This window comes from Leiobunum rupestre, chromosome 8, assembly GCF_980474605.1.
Source record: "Leiobunum rupestre chromosome 8, qqLeiRupe1.1.hap1, whole genome shotgun sequence".
NCBI classification, from domain to species: Eukaryota; Metazoa; Arthropoda; class Arachnida; order Opiliones; family Sclerosomatidae; genus Leiobunum; species Leiobunum rupestre.
Window position 1 is genome coordinate 17,779,380 of NC_143391.1, and position 20,180 is coordinate 17,799,559.

The 20,180-nt window shown below is 39.9% G+C and overlaps 1 protein-coding gene across 1 annotated transcript in view; it reads right to left on the reverse strand.

Annotated features, from left to right (window-relative positions):
* LOC149932543 (protein turtle-like) overlaps window positions 1-20,180 on the reverse strand; it is a 112,868-nt gene that overhangs the window by 25,357 nt on the left and 67,331 nt on the right. The gene's annotated exons all lie outside the window — the stretch shown is intronic.

Here is a 20,180-nt window from a genome sequence, read left to right on the forward strand (position 1 = left end):
CTTTGAGCTCTGCAACAATCGACAAAATTCGGGACAGGGTAAATCTTACCCTGAGAACAGGTGAATAAAACGTTTTAGGGTAAAAAGTTTACACTTTTTGTCCTCGGACACGCGAAAATAAACCACCTAGAATCACCTATTGGTGGATCTTAAAATTCAATTTGCGCGTGAAAATACGCCGCCATGTTATGGTATAAAAGCGGGTAAATAAGCCTGCTATATCTCATAATGCAAAGGTATTGTCGCGTGCCAAAACGTAATTTTGGATAGAGGTCGGTAACGGTTAATCATTACCCATGATTAAATTGATTTTTTTTGGGAAAAAATGTAAACAAAGAAATTTACCGGTTAATATTTCGGAAAATTAGTAAAAAATATGTATTATTCGTAAAATTTGAGCTTTTCGAAAAAAACGTCGTTTTTTCGATTAATTTTACAAATTTACCAAAATATTAAACGGATAATACAGAAATATAAATAACTTGATCAAAACGTTTTACGAATAATTTTGAGAGCTTTATCTATTGAATAAAAGTTAACCATCCCCGACCTCTAATTTTGGAATCGGTCAATTGAAATATTAACAAATGGTCTTATAAGTAGCGACAACAGCGACCCCTGTACGTTTACTCCATCAAAACGAAGGGATAGATCTATCTCGGAAAAGCGGCGAAGCACTGACTAGGAGAGAAAGAAGAGAATGGGCGTCCAGGATGGGAAATCTTATTAAGCGGAATGCTGAGAGCGATACAGTCAATTACGAAACACGCTTTCCAATTAGCGCCTCGAGTAGACGAAGAGACAGCCATCGAAAAAGAACGCTTTCTTCTCTCGCGGTCCAATTTATTTCCCGGATTTCAATCAATAGAAACAGTTCGTCCAGCCTCTTCTCAAAGTCGAACATAGGCGGCTATACTTTCCAATAAACATCGAAGAGGTCCCTTGATATATAGGGACCCGTGAAATGGTAGCCCGTAGCCGGAATCGGGGGATGGCCTCCCTGCCACGTTTCTCCAAATCGGATTTCAATAGTTTTCTAACCGAATCGCCTAATAGGAAACGCTTCGGTGAAAATCTAATGTAATTGGGAACTCTAGAAATTAGAATAGATCTGGAAAACGTTTTCGAGGGAATTATCTCCGTCGGGAACTTTGCCTTCTCGCGCGTCGCCGGAGACTGCGTGTCGTCAACGTTGCGGATTAAACTTTAACAATTTCGCCTTCGCAACACGCCAAGCGTTAATTTTGCAATACGCTCGGCTCACTATCAACAGATTGGATATTTAGGTAACGTCTAGAAATTAATTTGATACCAACTTTGCCACTTCTCTAATAATCAGGAGGGGGTCCTATTTGGGTCAGCGTGGCCTCTCGACGCGTCACTTTAAACCATTACCCGTTTCGAGCTTACCACGAGTGATCCGATAAAATTGACTAGTTAGTGTCGCGTTAGGTTTGAGCTATGTTCATTTCCCTGACATAAGGATTCGTAGGTTTTTTGTTACGTACTGTAAAGCCCGCATTTGTTGTCTCGTTGTTTTGGGCCGTCGCTGCTGGGGAAGGTAGGGATGACTCATCCTCGCTCGCGTCGCCCACCTTCGGAATTCTCCGAAAGTATCGACCTCTGACCCGAAGGGTTAAGAGCGGGGTAGAGTTACCGGTGACGCTTACTATTGCGCCACAGTGAGTCCGTTAAGATTTCTTGGCGGGCTTTCTTCTCCATCCAATTAGGTTGGAGACCGGTAGCGTCATCCGAGGGGCCCGCTATATAAGAGACGTAGGGACATTGGACTCACCCTCTTAGGTTCCGGAGTGCAGGGGCGTAGGAACGTTCTAGAAGTTGGAGGGGGCAAAGATAAACGAAAAGGGGTCTGGAGAATGGTTTTTAATTTTTAATGGAGTGTAGCTTCTCCGAATGCATGTGTACTTGTTACTACTATGTAAATTGGCGGGAAAAGACTGAAATTTAAACACAGTTGAGGTTCTATAAACTGTATATGCTTTTAAAATGATAATTTGAGCCTTTTGAAGATTTCAACTGACCAAAGGTTGGGGGGGGGCAATAACATTAGTTGCCCCTCCCATGAAACTTCTAGGGAGGGGCATTGCCCCCCCTGCCCCTCCCGGTTCCTACGCCCCTGCCGGAGTGCGACCTAACAAGTCGAATCTTTTACTATTCTCTCTTCAAGAGATATTTATTAGTTTCCATGCCTTGTAACAATTGGTAAATATATACAGGGTGTTTCAAATGGTTATGCAAAAATTTTAAGGAGTTGTAGGGGTGAGTTGAGAAGTAAGCCTGTTTTCCCTCATTTTCCTACGATGAGTTAAAAGAGCGCCAGAGAGCTTCAAAGTGTGGCCTACTAGCCCCTGGAAGTAGGCTGCAACAACCACCTAACCAAGCAGCGGGGAAACGCGAACAAACAAACCAGCGTAAAAAAGTAATATTAAACAGTATTTAAAGTCGTGATGGACCGCGATTTCTCATCACTTTCAAACTGCAACAATGGAGTTCACTTCGGAAGAACTGATGGATATTCATTTCGTGTGTGGACTAGCTGATGGCAATGCTTTGGCTGCTCAACGTCTCTACCTGGAAAGCTACCCGAACCGGCGCAACCACGTCTCACGGACTTTTACCAATGTCCATCGCCGATTACGTGAGACCGGCACATTCTGTGTACGGTACGTTACTTAATTGTTTACTTGAACTTCTCCGCGACTGGTTCGTTACAAACGTATTGTTCGTTTTACAGAACAGGAACCAAGTAGGCCGACCAAGGGTTGCCCGCAATGTTCAGTTGGTTTTGTACTTTTGCAGCCTACTACCAAGGGCTAGTAGGCCACACTTGGAAACTCTCTATTTTAACTCATCGTCGGAAAATGAGGAAAAACAGGCATACTTCTCAATTCACGCCCTACAACTCCGTAAAATCTTTGCATAACCTTTTGAAACAGCCTGTATATATATATGTATTATTATAAATAAAAGAGTATTTTACAGTTTGACTCTCGTACATGGATTAAACATTAGCCGACAATTTCCCGGCTTCACAGTAGGTCCCAAATGAGAATCGTATCATTTCGACGGAGAACATTTAAGCGTGTTCTGATTTAAATTCAATGGTCTACTCCATTACGAAACGGAGAGTTGAAAAGGGCGTTGTTAAATAAAAATGCGCAACACATGGATTCGCGTCTTGCGCAACCTCCTTCGTGGCCTCTACCGTACAGAGAATATTTTCGCTTTTGGGCCCCAGCGTGAGAGAGACAATTACTCTGGGAAACCATTAGGAAAAGGCCGACCGACGGAGAAATTTTTTTGGTGGGAGGTAGGTCGCCTACAGTAATGGACTTTTAGTAAGAAGGGCGAGAAAAACGCCTACTTTGTCGTCTAATCGTTAAGAAATGGACTCGAGTCTCAGGATCATTTTAGAGAAGTCCGTTCTAAAAAACGACTCGATAGACCTTGTAGGGAAAACAGTCTGCACGTAGTAAGACTACTTCTATAATCCTACACGTTCTATCTTCACGTTTACTAGTGAGGGCTTAACCCGTCTACTGGCGATGCTGGTAGCTTGGATCCACCGTAACTACAACAAGATTTATTACTTCTGGTCATACGCCGAAGACAAGGTCGATCAGTGTCATACTTAATTGTTACTTCTGGTCATACGTTGAAAGCGCGGCGCACTCTGAACGGCCTTGAAAAACGTTAGAGGGAAACGGGCGCGTAGACATTTACAATGTTGGAAATTGCGGGGTCCGTATACGCTGCAAAAAACCTTACTTAGAATTAAAATTAAGGAACGAATTTGCAACTCTAGGTTATATGTAAACCACAGCTATTCAAAAATATAACATGAAAATCGGACTTAAATTAAGAAACTGTATGTAGATTTTTAGGCGAAAATATAAAACCACGAAAATTGGGGTCCCGTAAATTACCCGGACAACTATACTTAAATTTAATAATTACTGATATAACAGAAGTTGTATAGGTCCGTTGAATCCTAACCTATCCAATAATATATTTTTTTACGTTATCGGACTTAATTTTAAATAAAATATCTACCACATAAAGCGAAACCACCGAAAATAGTAAATTGGGCAAATATCCAATTTCTAGGGCTCCGATTTGAAAACTTTATGAAAGGCTATCAATGGCGATGTATGTACATTCGAACGAGATATCATTGACTCTTCTAGCCCTAACCGTTGAAGAGATACGCGCGACACGGCGCCTTGCATCGGCAACGGCTACACTGTACGTGAAACTAATACACACAAATCCTTAGGATTGTGTGTAAAAACCATTGAAATGTAGCCTTAAATAAAAATCTGTAAATTTTCTAAGCAATGTAAACAATATCATGTAAAGGTCAAGATATTGAGAAGGTTCTCTGCGTTTCAATATTCCAAAACTTTCCCTGACAGGCCCTGGATTTACGCTACGCGAAACAAACCCAGAGTTTTCCATGACGTGGAATTTTCCAATTGCAAGAAACGCGGGTGTCCATACCAATATCCGGTCCTCCCCTATTCCACTTTCAACCCACCTTAGCGAAGGACCCTCGGTTGTGGCGAATGAAAAAGAGATCAGAAGAGCTTGCCTTCAACTCAAGGAGCTAAACAAAATGTAGACTTAAAACTTTAAACCTAAAACAATAAATAAAAGTTTGTTCGTGTTTAGTACTCAATTCGTAATTTACTCAAGTACAGTAGATACAGAGACGAGAAGCAGGAAGAAAAATCGATTTTAAACGTCTTCATATTCACGAGGAGTTAGATGTAAACAAACCGCGGTCATTGTTAAGATGTGGTTCACCATGGACGGTATTATTGTAGTTAGTTTTTACCATTTTGATGTTAAATTAAAAATAAAACTACGAGCGTAAATAAAAAAATGCCCATTTGTTTTGAACACTTAAGCCTCGTCAAGAACCGCTAAAATTAGGTGTATCTACTGTCCTTGATTTACTTTACCGTGACACCGCTGCTAGATTATTTTTTCAGTCGGTAAACTACGCAGCTATTCAGCTCTCCCAAATTAAAATTCAAAGACAGAAAACTACTTGAGAAAAAAATCGGTGTGTTTTCTATACATGGTGCCTTGGATATTAGCCTAGCTGATTATCTCATTAATAATATCATATGTAACATAATTAAACATAAGTGTGCTTCTGTTTAACATCTCTGTATAAAAAAAATTAAATGAGACCTTGTTTCACAGCCACCAAAGAAAATACGGACTAACGTCGTATAAAACTGGATTTAACTTCCTTCCATCCCCGCCAGAACTAGTTTTGATGACGATAAAACCGTCATCGACTGGGAAGTGACGTCAATTGCGTCATATCCTCCCAACAAGGTCTCATTGGGGTAAAGTTCTTTCTGGCACACTTATGAGTGATTCTGTTACACATGATAATATATATTTATAATAAACAGAGCCGAATGAAAACAACTGTATTAACAAGGAGACATCCCGAAGTGTAAACCACCGATTTTGTTCAAACTCGGGGGATATGTAGACCTTCATGGATCATGAAAAATCCTAAAGGGAATTTATTCAATGGGCAACCGTTTTGCCATGGCAACGAAAAATGTTTATCACAACACAAAATATTAAATTTTACCATTGAAAATAACATAGGATTTTGACCTCAAATTGATCAACAGTTGATCAATTTTGATGTTTTTTTTTGTCAATTTTTATATATTTTTTCTATTTTTGGCATTTTAGAAATTTAGAAATTTGTAAAAATTTTCAATGGAAAAATTTTCATTTGTTGTTGTCAAAAACATTTTTGGTTGTCATGGCAAAACGGTTGCCTATGGAGCCATTTCCCTTTATGGTTTTTCAAGTTACATGAAGGTTAACCAATCCCCCGAGTTTGAACAAAATCGGTGTGTTACACTTCGGGATGTCTCCTTGTAAATATACCAGTATTTGAAAATACGTTTTATGGAATTTTGCAACGAATTCTACCATTTTGGACAAAATCTGAGCCTTAAAGGGATACCTAACCCAATGAGGTTTCCAAAATGCTCCAAAACTTCGAAATTAAGTTCCCGATCATAATAACATTACGACAGCAATTTACATTTGAATATATTGTAACGTCCAAATAGAGACAATTGCGCGTGTGGAGGCAACCACACTTAGAAGGCTCCATCCGCAATACGGATCAATGACGACCTTTTCACTCAAAATTTCGATTTGGTTTCTTTATTTTTTGAAAAATGCCCGGGATATCCGACGAGCGTGAAAAACAGAGTCGTCCCTCCCCCTTTCTCGACGCTTCCCAGCGAGACACGTCATCCATCCGCTCCTTCTCCTCGTCTTCCGCGCCGTCAACCTTTCGGCGTATCGCTTCCAATACGCCATCAGCCGACAAACCGACACCATTCTCGGTTATCCTCGAATTCAGCTACCTCCGTCTCATCCCTTAAATTTCGCTTTCCCCCTCGCGTCGGCCAGCTTTTCCCCGCCATCAACAGTGTTTCAATCCGTCCTGTTTTCTTTAACGAGTGACATTCGTGCCTCCGCGATAGCCCGAGAAAGGATCGAGCTTAGCGACTTTCGAGAGGGCCTGTCTTACTCCGCCATTAAAATTCATAGAACATTAAAAGCGCATTAAACAGAGGCTCGCGAACAGAGAGAAAAAGGAAAAGTGTGCACTATATACTCAACATTTTTTTTGAAGCGTGGGGAAAATATATTGCCCGAATTCCATTTCTTCGATAAGTGTTATCAGAAGTATATAAGTGATAAGTATCCATTTGCCTACACCGACATACGTCAAACTGATTTCTCAAAATACGATTTATAAATACGAAAATGGTGGATCACATTTAATTCCAAAATTATATTCAAAATTGGGCAGATCCAATTTCGAATTTGATCGAAAATTGCGATCCAAATTGAACCATATATGAAATTCAACTTTATTCCGATTTGATCCAATTACCAGGTATGAAATTCAACTATATTCTGATTTGATCCAATTACCAGGTATGAAATTCAACTCTATTCCGATTTGATCCAATTACCAGGTATGAAATTCAACTTTATTCCAATTTGATCCAATTACCATATATGAAATTCAACTTTATTCCGATTTTATCCAATTACCATATATGAAATTCAACTTTATTCCAATTTGATCCAATTAAAATATATGAAATTCAACTTTATTCCGATTTGATCTAATTACCATATATGAAATTCAACTTTATTCCGATTTGATCCAATTATCATATATGAAATTCAACTTTATTACAATTTAATCCAATTACCATACATGAAATTCAACTTTATTCCGATTTTATCCAATTACCATATATGAAATTCAACTTTATTCTGATTTGATCCAATTACCATATATGAAATTCAACTTTATTCCAATTTGATCCAATTACCATATATGAAATTCAACTTTATTCCGATTTGATCCAATTACCATACATGAAATTCAACTTTATTCCAATTTAATCCAATTACCATATATGAAATTCAACTTTATTCTGATTTGATCCAATTACCATATATGAAATTCAACTTTACTCCGATTTGATCCAAAACTATTTGATCGAAACGGAATTGTATCAAACCCGACGCATTAGATCAAGTCATTTTCGTAAGGGAAATATTCTTACGAATAATTTTGCGAATGCTTAGATTTTTAAAGTACAAAATGGTAAAACAAAATATGTCCTTTTGACCTCACTGGAACCCTAGAAAAATCGGGGGCAGTTTATAGAAAGTAGCGACTGATAAAACCCGGGCCAATTCATTCCCGGATCACAGCTAGAACAACGGGGTTAGTTATTCGTATAAGAACGTAAATTTTTAGTGAATTTAAAAAAAAGGTTTCGACCGGGTGGGTTATCTACGAGTGACGGAAGGCTTGGCGTACCCGGCTGTTGAATAAATACGATAACCGTTGTTTCTCTACGCTCTATAAAATTCCAATAGAGGGAGCTGGAAGATAAGTGGAAAAGATTGAATAGCTAGAGTTCGCGCGGGGTGAAAATAAAGCCGCGAGGGAGAAACCTGATTCTAAAAATAATCAGGTATAGAGAGCCGGCACCCATAAAATAATCGCTTTTCAACTCTTTCTGTCTCTCTCACTCCTCCGGCACAGAAGAGCCAGATAAGAAGTCATAAATCGGACGAAATGGCGTACCACCACCACCATCACCACCCTCACCACCGCCTCTCTTACTCTTCCGAAAAGCCTTTCTTCTGACGCTTGTTTTTTCCTCTTTCGACAATCGAGATGGCGCTGGTCGACGAAAGAAATCTGCCGAAATACTCTCCGCGCAAATAAAAGGGATGGGAATCGTGGGGTCTACTACTCTTACTCGTTGTCGGAGCCTATATCACTTCTCGACGGCCTTTAAGCTCCCTCGAAAATGCCATCAAAGATCCCTCCTTTTCGTCAAAGAGGATAAAACCGTAAGATCGTCTCGAAGTAACTGCAGGCACATGATAAAAGCCGATTAAATTTAACAAGTTCATCGGAGAGGTCAATGAAAAATATTTCACGTTTGATTCGGAAATTGAAGAAGGTTCGAAAATTGAACAAATCCTCTAATGCGCTCGTAAAACTGTATTTCAAAAAAATTACGACATAATTTGGAACAATTTCCATAAATGCAGTTTCTTTAATGAAACCTTGTTCACAGGGTATGACGTAATTTACGTCACTTCCAGTAAATTACGTCACTTCAAACGCTGTGACGAAAAATGCGTCATCAATGGAAATTAGTGAAGCCATAAGTAACATAATAACAATAAGTATGGCAATTAACGAGATTTACAACCAAACTGATTTTCATAGTTATTGCGTAATCAAGAGGTTTTCTCAGTATAGAGCCCTCTAGTGTCTAAAATACGCGAGACTTCCGCTAAGCTGATAGATAGGCGGAATATTAGGCTAAAATGATAAAAAATTAAAAATTAAAAACTTTTTCTCGGCGCCACGAGCTAATGTTTTTTATCACGCGTGATTCGCACGCGGGCTTCAAAACCAAGCCAAAGCCCCTCGCGACTCCAGACCGTGCTCTCCGATATTAGGCTTAATTTTTTATCAAAAAGTAGTCATCCAAAACGGTAAGTCACAGCCTGAAGAGAGTATTAGTGCCGAAAAAAGGTTCGGTTAGAAAATTAGCATTAAAGCAATAGGAAGTGCCATACTTATTGTTATTATGTTACTTATGGTGAAGAGGATTCCGAAAACGCGCAGAATTTCTCGTGCGTTTCTGGCTTTGACAATCTATAATTCAGCTCGTGCCTAACAATCACAGGATTTTGTGTCCATGGTAACATTTTCAATTACACAAGGATGATATTTTTTTTTAATTTTTGGTTCCACTTATTGTATGTTCCGTGTGAAATATTAATTAATATTAATTAATTAATATTAATTTGGCCCTAATACGATCCTGCTTAGTCTGTCCACAGACCACCTACTCCCAGGAAGGACATGTATCGATAGTATTAATTTAAAATTATTAATGTCTTTAATGTGATGCATCTTTTTTAGGAGCGCGGCATCTCACGGCTAGTAGAGGCCGTTTAGAAGGTACAAAGACGATCATGCGCGACAATAAAAAATGTATTGTAGAAGCGGGTTCACGCGTGACTTTTTTTATTTTTATTTCGTTAAATAAAGAATTTTCACGAGCTATTTTGTGTTTGCTGTATAGCCAGTGGCGGCGTAAGGGGGGGTGAGGGGGGTCCGCCCCGGGTACCAGGGTAGCCAGGGGTGCCATCGGAGAAGCTCGAGGGGGGGGGGGGGGTGCAAAACGAAGGACCCGTGAAAACTTCTGCACGGTCCTGGGGGGTGTCCAGCCGTCTTAAGCCGCCACTGTGTATAGCGGCATCAATTTGAAACAATTTCTCAAGGTTGATGCAAGTCCTTCCTAGGATAGGTTGTCATTGGTCTGCCCAATTAAACATAAAACTATTACAATATAAAATTTGGCAGTATTGGTCAAAATTAAATAACTAACATAGCACGAAATAAAAAATTGGGTAGTTTTAATTATCGCTATAAAAGTATGTGTGTTCGTGAAACGAAACCTTTTTATACAAACTAGTAAACCAAAACCAAATAATTTATTTCAGAAATTGGAACTTGGCTCTATATCCAGTTTTAAGCATTACTATACAAAGTATCATCCTAACAAAAACATAGTTTTACCAATTTTACCACATGAGCTATAACCATTTATTTATTTGTGTTTCTAAGATACGGTGTACATTAGACATTTTTCATTTAAAATGTAAATAAAATAAAAACTACATCATCTCAATAACAAGTGGTTAAATCGCCAACAAAATCTGACTTTTTTTATGAGGAATGATCAAACACGAGGGATATTGCCAGATTGGGGAAAAGTTAAATATATAAATTATTGATTAATTAATATTCACCGATATGAGGTCGTGATTTAACCGATAAAAACTACCGAAACTGATTTTTCCCAATTTCTTTACCGATGATGTTAGCCAATTTTCCCAAATATTTAATATACGTTACGATTTTGAGAGAGATAATAACTTTGAGCTTTGACTACATAACGTCTATGTAATTTGATAATAGTAGAAAATCAGCCACAAGAAAAAATGGTATTGGTTTCGGCAAAACCTCAAAATCGGTATCGGTTAAATTTCGATGACGGCCAACGCCAAAAGTTATTTATCTAGAAAAATCTCGTGTTTTATTAGACAGTTTAAGCCAGCTCTAGAAAACGCGTAGAGCGAACGTTTAGGAATGTAGACCGAGCTTTATTGAGCGCAGACTGTTATCCTATACGTTATCAACACGCGCCTTCTACGGCGGGCTAAACTTACCAATAATTTTTCCACGTCGAATTTTTATTTACAGTGATAAATACATAAGTTTATTTTATTTTTGTAGCTGAAAAGTTTTGATATTTTATTATATTATAGGATAGCTAAAGTAAAAAAAGAATTGGGTAGTTTGCCAATTCCGTTTCTCGATATTCGAGAAGAGATCACAAACTTAAAAGAAACTTTGCCGAAGCTCAACTAGTACTGACATAGCGGTATAGATGGCGCTAGGAAGCGAACTCGGAAGGCTCTCTATAATAAAATACCCCGGCGCAAATTAGATTGCGTCCTCCGAAATCGAATTAAAGAGGAAGAGAAATCGGCCTTTTCTCGGACGAGTCTTTTTCGCTTTTGTTTTCTCGGCGAAGTTTAGCCGCAAAAAATTTCTAAAGTATTAAAACGTTCAATGTTTCTTTTTGGGAACTCCGGGGAAGAAAACAACGAAGACGCTGGGGGGATCGTGGCAACGGAAATAAAGAAATCCACCAAATCAGTCGATCTTCGGAAAAACAAAGGGTCTCCATTCATTTGTCTTCCCGTCGGTTCCCCTCTCTCCTCTCGATCTTCGCGTAAGCCGCGCCAAACTCAGCGCGGCGACTTCAAAAGAACCGTATCCTTTAGCTTCGTCCTCTTTTTAGCGCCGCTGACAAAGAAGTTTCGGATAAACAACGCTCAAATTCACCGTAACCTAGCAACACGATGCCAAGGCGCGATGATGTAAGCAAAGCGAGGGTCGAAAATTCTACTTCTAAAAGTTTCCGAACAAAGAGTGGATAAGGATCGCTAGTTTTAAATAGTTTATCTCAGTTTCTAATCCCGTTTTAGAAGGTTGAAAGGATCTATGTTCGATTGTTCGTTCTAAGGGCGGATAAAATGATTTTTTAAGGACAAGGTGTCGCCGTCTATCGCGCGAAATATCAACTAAAATCGTATTTTTCGTGATTTTCATTTTTAAATTAAAATGTTTTAAGAACATTTTGGATCGATACTACGTTTCCGAACGTAATCAATTTCTGTCGGATCGATGATAAACCTTTGACCTTTATGAAGGTAGAGCGATAAAAATCGATGAATAATTTCGCTTTTGTAAAGTCCAAGAATTTATCAAGAAAGTTTATTACGGCATCATTTTAGGAATAAGCCATCCTTTATCATAAGACAAAATACGATTACACGTAGGCCAACGAGCCTATTGAATCTTTTGGAAAATTGTGGAGAATATTGATGATCTCTGGGAAGGCCGAAGGCAACGGCTAAGTCTTCCCGTACCGTACATAAACGACTACGTATAGACGCCATAGTCGATCGTTTTGGCAAACTATTCTCGAGGAGCTTTAAGGAGCTTGGAATGATAAATAGCAGTTTTCTAGCGATTTCCATACAAATATCCGGGATTGTTGGTGTGGCGGGGTGGACGCGGAGAAGGGATAACTATCTGGTCTGAATAATTACCGTCTCTGTAGTCGAAAGAGGGAGAGTGACTCGAAACGGGGAATGGGTCGAGGTGAGACCCCAGTCAATGATCGAACAAGTAAGGGGAGGAAGTTGGCCAGCATTGTTTTCCCGTAATTAGTGAATCTCAAGATTAATCGGAGTCGGTACTGGGAAACTGAGAAACAATTACCCACTATTCTATAGAGATTGCTTAGACCCACTTGGAATATATAGTCAAGCGCTTCTCTGCCTACAAACTCCGCCGAGCTTCTTAGCGCGGAATATGGTGCGTCGCCTGGTACAGTTTCCAAAGTCCAATTAGTTATCTTTAAAGGGGGCGGGGAGGGGTATAATAATTAGCGATTATGGACTTTTAAACGGTGCAAAAAGCGGCTCCTTTCTATTATTGTTGTTGTTGTCGCGTTGTTGAATTTGCTTAATTCGATATAATATTTTTTCGTCGACGCTAAAATCTCCGTTAGGCCTAATACAATATTTTTTCGTCGACACTAAAATTTCCGTTAGGCCGAATACCATATTTTTTGAGTCGACGCTAAAATCTCCTTTAGGCCTAATACATTTTTTTTGCGTCAACGCTAAAATCTCCGTTAGTCCTAATGCAACATTTTTGCGTGAACCGTTAAATCTCCGTTAGGCTTAATACAATATTTTTGCGTCGACGCAAAATGTCTCCGTAAAGTTTAGTTTCCACTAGCGCGCGTCATAATGCATTTTTCTTTACGAGCGTCAAAAAGTTAGTGCTTCCCAGAGTTGAGTTAGAGGAAACCAAGGGCTAGGCCTAATGCAATATTTTAGCGTCAACGCAAAAGCAAACCCCGGCCAATACAAAATTTTTGCGTCGACGCCTACCGTTGTGGTGGTTTTGCCCTAGCACGGCCAACTTTGACACTCGCGCAATAGCGGCCAACCCATTCGTTGAAGTTTCTATGTTAACCTACGAACAAAAATATTTTTCGGCGTTGAGCGCCCATAGCGGAAAATTATTTTTAGAATAGTTTAGAACGCCGATAGTTTATAGCATGATTTATAGCGGGAAAATCCTTGTCCATGGAATTTCGGCGAATGGGTTGGCCGCTATTGCGCGAGTGTCATAGTTGGCCGTGGCCCTAGTGAAAACCAGCCTTAAAGTGTTGGTTGCACGAAAAACCGATAGTAATAAAAACGAATGAATGCGGGCTTGTTTTGAAGCCCAGGACGTTCTCTTTCCAAAAATGTCATTGTCGAAACAAATTTCCAAGCCTAAGTGTATTAACTTGGAGTCCGAAACTGACCTTTTTCGCTCCCCAAAATCCTGAAATTTTCGGCGAATTTTCACCTCCGTAGCACGAGCAATTTGGGGCAAATCAAAGCTGTAGTTTTATTCCTAAAATAGAAGGAACTGAAGTGGAGGGATTCTGTTTACTTGTAGAAGTTTTCAAACCAGAGGTTTTTAATCATAATATTAGGCTTATTATCGAAATAAAAATAATTTTTTACGCGCTCGCTAAGCGGCGCGCGCGACCCGACGTTTAACAAAAAAATTACGAGGAGCCTTCGGTTTCATATCGTAGGCTTGTGTATGCCTATTTCAATTACTACTGCGTAGGACTTTTTCCTGGGTGTTAAATAAACCCGCTTTTAATCCCAGATGTAAAGAAATGTATTACAGACAATTAGCCAATGATACGCTTCGCATTTTCTGACGTCATGGGTGCCGAGAAAGTCTGGAAATTCGCCCAAAAACTCGATTTCCACCATTTCGACTTCTTTTTATAATAATTCAAAGACCGCTTAACCGATTTTGATGAAATTTTCTGTACTTGCTATAAAATGTTTGCTCTTTCTAATGAATCATTAATTAGCCATAGCTAAAATTTCGTGCAACCAACACTTTAATTCGATTTAAATTCACTCAACGCGACGTTTCGGAGCAATAGTAAAGATTACGGAGGTTCAAAACTTCGAATTGGGAGAATGGTACGTAAGCTAGGAAGCGCGAACGCGTCCCTAGAATCATCGTCGGCGCTCGATTAGCAGTATCGTCCCGCCAACTTCCTAGAAACGTATCAGGCCAATTGATACAAAATGTCGTTTATTAAAGGAATGGAGTGGGTGGCAATGACTCCCGCGCCAGGCTCGGTTCTAAATGCTTGAGCTAACAGTGACGGAACCCAATCGACAATTACCACTTGACAGTTTCCAGACTACCAGAACCTCGCCGTCCTCCACCCAGCTCCTAATTCAATTACCGAGCCGAGGGGGGGGGGGGGGGAGCTTGTCAAATTCACTCGCTCCTCGATAAGAAAAACACAAGCCGAATGAAAAAGGGTGAAAAGCGCCATCTACTTTATCGTATCCGACTCGAAATCTTTAAAAACTAAAATAATATAGCGAGATCCGTACAATTCAACTCCCCCCACCTTAGCTAATCCAATCATTCGCTTACTAGACATATCACCATGATTGTAGTCGGGATTACTTAGTTTCAGTGACGATGGCGCCATCTGATAATCGTTGAGAGAAAGTGGCGGGAAGAATACGAATAGAACTGTCTCTAAAAAACGCGAAAACGTAACGACTCATTTGCATAAGATATGTATTACTAAGCCTAGTTTTCGCTAAGTTGTTAGATGAAAGAGTAAACCATGCGTTGAAGAGTTTTGGGAGGCTGCTAGGGCAGCGTTTTATTCGTAAAAGGTGGTGAATTAGTCGTTCATTGAAGGAGAAACGTAATAACATACTTGGAGCGCTTCACCCTTTCTTGACGTACGAAAAAAAGGGTAATTAAAAATATGAAAGAGGAGCCAGCAGCCGATAAACATCGAGGCAGCCAGCGCCATGATGAATAGTGTTAAAAACTAATTACGCGCGGCTAATTATTTCTGGATGAGGTTTCTGTTTAACTTCTAGGGCTAATTAAATTTTCATAATAACGTCGTCACCTCCAGCGTTCTAACCTATTTAGTTAAGACTTTACTTGGCGAGAAATTAAGCCATCTAGTTCATACGGAGAGTTTCAACTTTGCGAAGAAATATTTCCGTTTTCTAATATAGATATCGACATCTACCGGCGCTTTTTGAAACCTAGTAGCAACAAACACAGCACCTCACTCAAGGAGAACGCAACCCATCAAAAATCGTGCATTTTCTTTTGAACATTTTTCATTGGTTATACGCTTTAGCGCCTGCTGCCGTCGGAAGGGGAAAATTCGGAAATTGTCTTCCCCCTTTCCGTAAAACGTTCAGCGTAAAGGCTAGTCCAATGAAATTTGTACACAACTCTGCGTTAGCGTGTTTAAAGGCTAGCTGCGTTCTCCTGGTGTTTGTTGCTAATAGTTGAAACTAAGCGGCAAATAGTAGCGAAGAAACTAAAGCGGACGAGTAGTCCATTTAGTTTATACAGGGTGGAAGCCTCAGCCGTGGTCCAGCCTCGGTACTTCTCCAGTACACCAGAGTACTGCGGGTCGAACACTTCTACAGGCGCTGGTATTCCACAAATAGACCAATGGGATAATTAGAAGCGTATCTTTATCCAATCGCCCGAAAAGGCATTTGGAAGATGCGCTTCTAATTCTTGCATTCGTCTATTTTTAGACCAGGAAAAGTACCGAGGCTGGACCACGGCTGAGGTATTCAATTCTGCCATTGGTCTATTTTTGGCCTACCAGCGCCTGTAGAAGTGTTCCATCCGCAACACTCTGGTGTACTAAGTTTTGAGGCTGGACCACGGCTGAGGCTTCCACCCTGGAGGTAATCAAATCAGGGACGTAGCAAAGTGGTCGGATTAGAGGTCGAAATTCTACTTAAAAATTGATCCTTTAAAAGAAATCGTAAAAAAATATCCATTTTGCGAACTGCCCCAAAAAAGGAACGTCGAATCGAAAATGAAATTATATTAAGGCAGCTTAAGAATTCAGCTATCCTATTCGTATTTTTGCACCATTCTTTTCAATCTCAACCCTCAGCTTTCGAATCCTTACGGCAAACTTAATTTCGTGGAATTTCTCGAAACAGCGAGCGAGTAATATTTATTTAGAAAATTTGCTAGTAAATATAATACAAAGCGTATTTCGCCTGCTGGAATCTCGCGTCTAGCAGCGGTTTCCAAAAGAATAATAATAACTTCAAACAATCATCGTGGCGGAAACACGCGCGGCGGAAGTTTCACCAAACAATATACTCCTCGTAAGGAGTTGAATTAAACTCATCACGGAAATTATCAGAGTCGACTAGATTTATACGTACAGTTTCTGGTCTAATGGCTGAGTAGTAAGGCGCGCGATTGGCAAGTTGATGGTCCGATGCGACGGAAAAGCTGAGCTGTTTATTCGAGGGAAAGCCCACAGCGACCTACTTAGTCGAAGATAGATCTGGTAAAAGACGCTGGCAACCCCCCAATAAATAAACCCCCCACCCGTTACAAAATAGCTGGCTCAGGATTCTATAAATGTTCACAAATTACGACAGGGAACGTACAAATATGACATAACGGCAAAATTCCCATTTTCGACGAATATTATGACCGTGAGAAAATAAAAGTAATTTTAGATCAACTTGATCAAGTGCATTGGTTTTTCTCCTTTAATAAAATCTTGGATATGTCACTTGAAGCTAAGGAATCTTAGTTTTATTCTGATTTCCTAAAGATTTACACAATGAACTTTGACCTCTAATATCTTATTTCACAAATTAAATTTCAAAATAAGATTGTGCTCCACAGGTAACAATCGGACAATAATTGTTATATTTATTCAAATCGATTGATTAACGTGAGAATTGGCGTTTCGTCACAACCTGGTATCTCCCAACCTGGTATCTTACAACCTGGTATCTCACAACCTGGTATCTTACAACCTGGTATCTCACAACCGGGTATCTCCCAACCTGGTATCTTACAACCTGGTATCTCCCAACCTGGTATCTTACAACCTGGTATCTTACAACCTGGTATCTCACAACCGGGTATCTCCCAACCTGGTATCTTACAACCTGGTATCTCACAACCTGGTATCTCACAACCTGGTATCTCACAACCTTGTATCTCACAGCCTTGTATCTCACAGCCTGGTATCTCACAACCTGGTAGCTCACAACCTGGTATCTCACAACCTGGTATCTCACAACCTGGTATCTTACAACCTGGTATCTTACAACCTGGTATCTCACAACCTGGTATCTCACAACCTGGTATCTCACAACCTGGTATCTCACAACCTGGTATCTCACAACCTGGTATCTCACAACCTGGTATCTCACAACCTGGTAGCTCACAACCTGGTAGCTCACAACCTGGTATCTCACAACCTGGTATCTCACAACCTGGTATCTCACAACCTGGTATCTCACAACCTGATATCTCACAACCTGGATGATACGAAAGCTTCGCTCAATTCGCTTCCATAATACATAATTTACGTACTAAAATATGATCGTTTTCAATGATCGTCCCCTCCCCCGGCGCCATTTCCGAGCCGAATTACTATTCGAGATTTTCATATCATTACTACGTTTCGTAAATAAATGGCATAAAGACTACGCGGTAAATCGAGGAAACCGCTGAAAACGCGTTTCTAAAGACTTAACCTTTAACGAAAATTCGATGAAATTATCGATTCCGCGTCGCGAACGGAGGCTCTATGAATTATACGAAATCAATATGAGATAATTTGCATACTGAACGAGCTTTGAATTAAATAAACATAAATAACGGGTACGAAAGCGGGAGGAAGATCAGAGAATGGACGCGTTGACTTCAAAAATCCAAATTCGTAATCGCATTTTAGATCGAGTGAGCGAACGCGCTAGTTAGTGGATAAAATCATAGTCACGCTGAAGGCGATTCTAAACAACAACATTTTCGCGGAATGAAGAGCGAGGTGAGGAGGAATATTTTAAGGACATTTATTAAGTAATCGGGCCAAATTCCAAACAGAGAGAGACACCCGCTCGCTTATTATACGACAGAGAGTTCGATGGAGCGCGCTTATTTTATTAACAGGCAATTAACAACGTTAAGTTTTGACCGGAAAATTCCGAGTTTGTACCTAATTATTGTTTATCGGCTTTCAACTCGAGCCGAATTATCCGGGAATTCCAAGCAATAGCTTGTTTTCAAAAGCGAATAAACAGAAGCGCGTACGTAAAGCGTATGTTCTGACGCCACTCGGCGGGCATGAAAATGACTATAGTTTATCGAAAGTGCCATCTAGGAGCAACAAACACAAGGAGAACGGGGCTAGCCTTTAAGCCTACTAACGCAGTGTGGTGTACAAATTTCATTGGACGAGCCTTTACGCTTAACATTTTACGGGGGGGGGGAGACAATTTCCGAATTTTCCCCTTCCAACGGCAGCAGGCCCTAAAGCGTCTAACCAATGCCAATTGGGGTCACTTAAGTTAACCCCCCAGTTGGTTTTTGACGAAACTTTGAAACTAAAGCGGTGCAAGCTTTTATTTCGATGGTGCAAGATGGTGCAAGGTCGGTGCATTTGGTTTAAATCACCAAAATCAGAATTGGTTAGATCTGTGGGGCCAGTACTTAAGTTGGAGACCCAGTTTTGTTTTCCTCCTGCTATGCACCCCCTCTGGTGCAAGCTTTTATTTTGGTGGTGCAAGGTAGAGCAAGGTCGGTGTTTGTTGCTCCTACGTGCCATCATCTTTACGTCAATCCGTTACGGGCTATCTCCAAAATTACGCCTTCGCCGAGAGAAATAAAAGATATTGCGCGTCGTTATAGTAGAGAGGCGCTTACGAAAAGAGCGCCCCCGCGTGCCGACTGCCGAGGTATTTCCGCCCTAAACTCGACCAAAAGTATCGATAGAATTCCAATATTATAGCGTCCGCTCCACCGAGATTAGCAGACGCTCTTGATGGGCGCCTTCGTGAACGCTTTCGAATCCGTCACAAAGTCTCGGCGAACGGGTAATCGCGAGCCTCGAGTGTGGAGGGGGGAACAATGCAATGGCGTAAAGATAACCACTTTCCCTTTTATTCCCGTGGCACATAGCCATCGCCAGAACGCCAGAGATCAACAATAAAATAAATGTTTCTCCAAAACCCGATTATCGGCGTCCATACGGAATTTATTTAAACACGCGCGGAAGCCTATAAGTTTGGAAACAATATATTATTTTCTTAATAATGAGAATCAATTTTATGCGTAAAGAAAATGAAGAGCTATTGAACCTGGAACTTATTAATATAGGCCAAATATTTCGCTTACTCTTTTATTTATTTATTTACTCTTTGTTAAAGAACAAATCCCTTATCACAGGGAGGATCTAGGAAACCATAAATATGGATTAACGAGTTACATTTTAAAATATATTTGCCATCGTCAAAAACTATAGAATTTGGAAAAATAAAACAAAAAGATGGATATGACAAATAATAAAGCTATTTACAACATGTACAGCTCATATATGAATTAATTTGCAAGAGGGAATAAAACTTTAAATTTGCCACTAACTAGAAAAACGTTTAGTTCTCAATTGTCCCCAACGCCCCAGAATTCGTTTCGTCACGACCAGATCTTGCCATTTCGCATTCCCCGATGAATTTCATCGGGGTTGGTAAGTTTTAAACAAAATGTTTAAAACAAGTGTTTAAAACAAACACCAATTTGTTTTAAACGTTTTAAACTATCTGTTTTAAACATGTTTTTTATAAGGTAAATTTTCATTGTTTTTTTTTGTAAGATTTTGGTTATTCAATATGAGGGAAAAGGTAGAAAAAACCATTCCAATTCTCTTAGAAAGGTAAATTGTATTGATAACGGATAGTTTGATTTTAAGATTCTCTGAAAAGAGCGACTGAAAGGGCTCGATATGATTTCATAAATTTCCTACCAGTGCAAAAACCTACGAATTTTGTCTTTTTGT